The sequence below is a fragment of the Onychostoma macrolepis genome, chromosome 05 (genome assembly GCF_012432095.1).
Source record: "Onychostoma macrolepis isolate SWU-2019 chromosome 05, ASM1243209v1, whole genome shotgun sequence".
NCBI lineage: Eukaryota > Metazoa > Chordata > Actinopteri > Cypriniformes > Cyprinidae > Onychostoma > Onychostoma macrolepis.
The window spans coordinates 30533760-30539884 of NC_081159.1; the positions used below are offsets into that span (position 1 = coordinate 30533760).

A 6125-nucleotide genomic window follows, 5' to 3' on the forward strand; every position below is an offset into this window, starting at 1 on the left:
CAGGGAGCTTGAGGAGCCATGGCGGAGCAGGGGGCTTGGGCGCCCAGGACGGAGCAGGAGGCTTGGACGACCATGGCGGATCCGGGAGTTTGGGCGCCCAAGACAGAGCAGAATTCACCGGGGGGGCGCTCTTGAAGCGTGGACTCTTGGGGGCACTCTGGAAGCGCGGACTCTAGGATGTGCTCTGGCAGCGCGAAGCTAGGGAGGCGCTTTTGTGGCGCAGGCACTGGGGAGCGCTCTTGAAGCGCGGAGCTGGACAGAACCAGCGGAGGCACAGGCGAGCTGGACGGGACCAGCGGAGGCACAGGAGGGCTGGACGGGACCAGCAGGCTTGCCATACTTCTTGGGGGGGCTTGCCGTACTTCTAGGCAGGCTTGCCGTACTTTCTGTCGGCGGGACAGCCGCACTCTGTATCGGCGGGACAGCCGCACTCTGTATCAGCGGGATTGCTGTGGACAGCGGCGAGAATTCGTGGGCCGCGGACGGTGGCTGGCGAGGAGGATTCGGGGATGATGGCTGACGAGGAGTGGCCGCGGCAGAAGAGTTGGTTCCGGCTCAGGCCCGGACGCTTCCCAGACACCGAAGAATGGCCTCTCTCCAACACAATCCCGTGGTGTCTGGGAGGTCCATGGGATGGTGGAAAGTGGCCCCGAGCCGGAACATCTCAATGATGGCGGAGTCCGGCAACGTCGCTGCCGCGGCAAGTTCACAGAACTCCCATGTGAACTTATAGAAGGTGGAGATCTAGGAGGGCTAGGGTGGCGACAGCTTCCACGAACTCCATTCTCTGTTTGGTCCGTTCTTCTGTTACGGGTTGTGGTTGTGGCGTGAGCAAACTTAAATCAAAATAAACGACGAGAGAATGAAACGGCTTCAACGCACTTTTCCCTTTATTAACTTAGTAGAACGGACAAAAACAAATGGAGAACTGAAGGCTTATAAAGGAACAGGAACAAAAGAGCAAACAACGTAATACAAAACAGGTGGGGATAATGAAAGATAATTAATTAACAAGAAACGGAACCTAACCAAATAAGGAAAACGGGGACTTAGACAGGCAGACACGTTACAATAGTCAAGTCACCTTTATTTATATAGCGCTTTTAACAATACAGTTTGTCAAAGCACTTAACAGTATCAAATTGTAAGATAGAGTGTCAGTAATGTATAATGATAAGATTAAACACTCAATTTTCAGTTAAAGGCATTTCATTATTGAATTCTGAGATGTCATTGTCTAGCGCAGTTTAGTTGAAATAGTATCTGTGCAATCAAATCGGTGATAATCGCTAGAAATTAAGTGTCCCCAACTGAGCAAGCCAGAGGCGACAGCGACAAGGAACCAAAACTCCCTCTGTGACAGAATGGAGGAAAAAACCTTGGGAGAAACCAGGCTCAGTCGGGGGGGCCAGTTCTCCTCTGGCCAGACGAAACCTGCAGTTCAAAAGTTTAAATTTCTATTTTTTATTTTGTTGCAATTTCTAACAATAATAATATTATGTAGTTAGGTATTTTATTATATTTTTAGTTATTTTGTTATTGTTAAGGTCAGAGCCGGACACAAAGGTGAGTGTAAACAAAGGTGAGTTTATTGAAGTGAGTCCAAGCAAGGTGAGTATTCAAAAGGTGCAGTGACAATCCGTGAATGACTGGTTTCTTGTTTCAGCAGGTTAGGAAGACGAGACGAGGGGAACCACACAGACTCACACTTATACACCGTCGACGAAGGATCTGGAAGGGGAAGACAACAGAGGCAAATGGAGAACAACAGGAATGGATCTTAAAAGGTAAGTCTTAGGAAGGTAAGGATATCTTAGTCTTTCTTGAGATGAGAGTCCACGTAGCAATCAACGAGATCGGACGGCGTAGTGTGAGTGGTGCTGGTTTAAGTAGCCGGGTTGATTACTGAGGTGATTTGGTGCAGGTGCGGGTGATTAGTACTCTGGTGACCTGGAACGCTGTGATTGGTGGGGTGAAGGGCCTGACTGATTCGTGACAGTTATATTTTTAGTTTTATTGTATTTTAATCGAGGTCATCACTGGGGATATGTCTCTGGGGCTCATCTGGGTGTCCTGGTCTCCGCTCACGATCAGGGCTGTAGACATCATCTTTTGGTGCTGATCCACCATCTGATCGGATACGGACTGAGAAACAGAATAGGAGAGAAACAGACAAATATTAGCGTAGATGCCATTCTACTTACGATGTAACGAGTACATTGTGTGTTATGGGGAGTGTTCACGGTTCCGGTTGATCTACACTGTGAGACCAAATAGTAAATCTTTCATAAAGGAATTGGGTTGTAATTACTCAAAATACGTAAAAACGTTCATTTGCCTCTAATTATTTGAGTAATTAGTACAAAAATGTAATTTTAAGTTTACAGCACTCAAATGCTTTCATTTGTGTTTGGCAGTGTACTCAAATAATTTTAGTACAACCCCGTCTGACATCACGCACGTGCTTACGTGCTCTGCCCTCAACTAGCTGCTGCAACTTTTGAAAAGACGCCATGTTGTTGTTGCGCTGACTCATCTCGGATTTATTTAAATAAGTTTGCAACACTCGCTCGTATTTTATAGAAATAACGTAGGAGGGGATATTTTTAGATCGGGAATTTGCTGTGGTGTTGCCTGTGAGGACCTTTGTGGGGAAACACGGCATGCGGTTTTCTGAACCTGCCAGTTATGAGCTTCTCTTCATCGTGCTGCCCGCGCAACTGGTGAGTTAACGTAAGTTCCTTGCTTTATTTGTTTAAATGTGTTTAGTGTCTTAGCAGTTAATGTATTTTATGCATTTTCAAATTATTTTATATTTTATTATTTATTTATATATATATATATATATATATATATATAAGTCTGTCTTTTTGCATCGAGTGTGCACACATTAAAAAGTTTTTGGGTAACAAGTTGTAATGACCTCAAATTGGCGGTTTTGATTCGTATATTTAATTGGCTCGCATTGCTGGACATAAAGTAAAATGATTTTCATAAGAGGTTTCGCAATAATTTGATTTACTTTGTTCCACGAGTTGTACATTTTTGTAAGGACAGGTATTTATAAATGTATTCAAGTTGTTGGCTCAAGCCATACCAGTAAAGCTTGTGTTATTTACCTAATGCATTTGTGTTCTTGCTTAAAATGTAACATTTTAAAGAGCAAATTATAGTCTATATATATATATATATATAATATTGTGAAAATTATATACATATATGTATGTGTTTGTATTATGGGATTAAATTAAGCACCATATTTCACATAATGCCTTGTAAGTTAAATAACTGATTTGTTTCATGTGCTTTAAATAGAATTTTCCTGGTGTTTTGGCAAATATTACAACCTGACTAACTTCTCAATCTGTTTCTTTTCAGGATAAAAGTGAAGCAGCTGGAAGTTTAGTTTGGTATATTGATGTCCAATTATTAATTTTAATACACATTCATTGTATAGAGATACTGGAACCTACAGATTGGTGAGATCCTGGATTGCTGGCCTGCTTTAAAATGGAGTCACAGGTAAAAATATTTATCTTAGCACACTTGAAAATGTTTTATATTTAAAGTACTTTATACTTTAAAGGGATGAACATTCTGTCATTAATTGCTCCGCCTCATGTCGTTCCAAACCCGTAAAACCTTCGTTCATCTTCAGAACACAAATTAAGATATTTTTGATGAAATCTGAGAGCTTTCTAACCCTGCAGAGACAGCAGTGTAACTGAAATGTTCCCAGGCACAGAAATGTAGTAAGGACATTGGTAAAATACTCCATGCTGACATAGAACACGCATGCTCGGAGCCTTTTTTACAAGCAGAGGAATGCACACGCATGTGTCGTGGTACTCTCTATAATGGCGGAGGATGGTGACTTAGAGGAGAAGAACTGTAGAATAAAGTCGTTATTTTTGTTTTCTTTGCGCACACAAAGTATTCTCGTAGCTTAGTAAAAGTATTCTTGTCACATGGACTATTTTACAGATGTCCTTACTAATGTTTCTGGACCTGGGAACATTTCAGTTACATTACTGTCTATGCAGGGTCAGAAAGCTCTCAGATTTAATCAAAAATATATTAATTTGTGTTCTGAAGATGAACGAAGGTCTTACAGGTTTGGAACGACATGAGGGTGAGTCATTAATGACAGAATTTTCATTTTTGGGTGAACTATCCCTTTAAAGTAATAGTTAGCCCAGAAAATAACATTTGCCATGAATTTACTCTCTCTCTCTGGCCATGCAAGAAGTAGCTGATGTTCCTCCTTCAGTAGAACAAAAGATAATTTTTAGCTGAATTCATGGTACTTGGTGATTCATAAAATGCAGCTCAACAGGTGCCATCGCTTTGCGAGTCAAAAAACATAAACAAGCAACACAAAATTAATACCCATGGTGGCACAGAAATCTTGAGCTCCAGACTCTGGTTTTCCTGGTCACAGTGTTATAATGTGCTGTCTGTATCTGCTTTTTGACTTTCAAATTGGTGGCACCTGTTGACTTGAAATTTATGAATCATCAAGGAACACAACTTCAGTTAAAAGTCATCTTTAGTGTTCTACTAAAGAAAGAAAGTAGCTTACATCTTGGTTGGCTGAAGGGTGAGTAAACATCAACCTGAAGAACCAGAAATAAAGTTGATCCCACAGGAAAAGTGTCTGAAGTACTTAGTTGAAGTGGTTACTCTTCTTAATGGCTGATAGGGTTGATTTTGAGTGATTTCGGTTGTGTTGTTACATACAGACGTTTTAGGGTGATGCATAGTATTGTGTGGCTGTGCTGATTAGATTCCATGTTAGATCAAGATTCTCATACTCAAGTCTCTAATTCTCACTCCGAAGGAAATATTAACATCCATGCTGCTGTCAGTGATGTCCATGATGAGCTGCTGTCCTCCGTGCTCCCTCCGCCTATCTGCTTGAGGATGACTCCAACGTTCTCAAGATGGGGGATGTAAGTGATCATGTTGCTTAAGCCTATGATACACGTGGCAACTTTTTGAGCAATTTTGCTGTGCAAAAAATGAGACGCAGGGCACACGACCGATCTAAAGTATCCAGATAGAAATTTGTTGGCCATTCTCAATGGGAAAGTGCCCAAGCAACATTGCTCAAAAATGTTGCCCCGTGTATCATCACCTTTTAGAATTGAGAGAGAGATCACTAAAAATGAAAATGCTGTCTAGTCCTCACTTACACTTTTGCAGAAGACCAAAGAATTACTACAATTATAAAGGATATATTCAAAACCTGGAACTACAGCCTGAATGACATCTGAATGGCAGGAGAGATTGTTGGATAACCAAACCGTTTTGGTTTGAACTGGCTTCCATAGTATAGAAAAAAATACTATGAAAATCAATGCAACCTGAAACTGTTCAGTAATCAACAATCTCACCTTCCATTCAGATGTCATTCAAGTTCTAATTGCAGGTTTTGAATATAGGCTATCAATTATAATGTAGTTATTGTATGGGATAGAATGGCTTGGAGTAGATGTAAATATATGTCATTTATTAGCAGTCAGCCTTTGGAAGTTTAGAGTAACATTACTCTGTTTTTGTCTTCAGGTAGAACAATCTGATGAACCAGACGCTGGAGATTTGTCACTTCGTCTCCTCTCCATTAGTGACAATTCAACAGTTGCCATGTTCATCTGCTCAGAGAAGACTGAAGTTGCACTTTGGGTAACATAGTTAACGATTTCCCCATATTGGCTCATGCATTTGTCATGCTTTTTGGACTAACTTACACCTTGGATCTAAGTTCCCCAAAAGAGTTGGACAATACATGTGACTTTACCCAGAAAGTCTTGATGGGTCTGGAGGATGGGAAGCTGAGACCCAGAGCGTTGAGTCTTAAAAATGAACTTTTGTCAGTAGAGTTTCCTCAGTGTTTTAACAAAGGTACTCCTTTATTTGACATTTCATTTAAACTTTCACTTCTGTCACTTTCAGTGAATTGTGTTATTTTTTTTTTTTTTACAATGTGTCTAGTATTTAATTTGCAGAACATTTTCTCAGTTGATTTGCTGGAATGGTATACATTCCATATACAGTACCATGTTCATCCACTCATAGAAATGACAGTTAAAAAAAAGAAAATACATTGCTCTATTTTGAAATCG

The 6125-nt window shown here is 40.9% G+C and overlaps 1 long non-coding RNA gene across 2 annotated transcripts; it reads left to right on the plus strand.

Annotated features, from left to right (window-relative positions):
• The first annotated feature begins 1428 nt into the window (after window positions 1-1428).
• LOC131540565 (uncharacterized) lies at window positions 1429-5898 on the plus strand. Of its 2 annotated transcripts, none has more exons than XR_009271302.1 (4): window positions 1429-2733; window positions 3379-3522; window positions 4841-4952; window positions 5569-5898. It is a non-coding gene; the product is annotated as an uncharacterized LOC131540565 (long non-coding RNA). The 2 variants fall into 2 exon arrangements; XR_009271303.1 differs by having other exon boundaries at window positions 1429-2723.
• The last annotated feature ends 227 nt before the right edge of the window (window positions 5899-6125 follow it).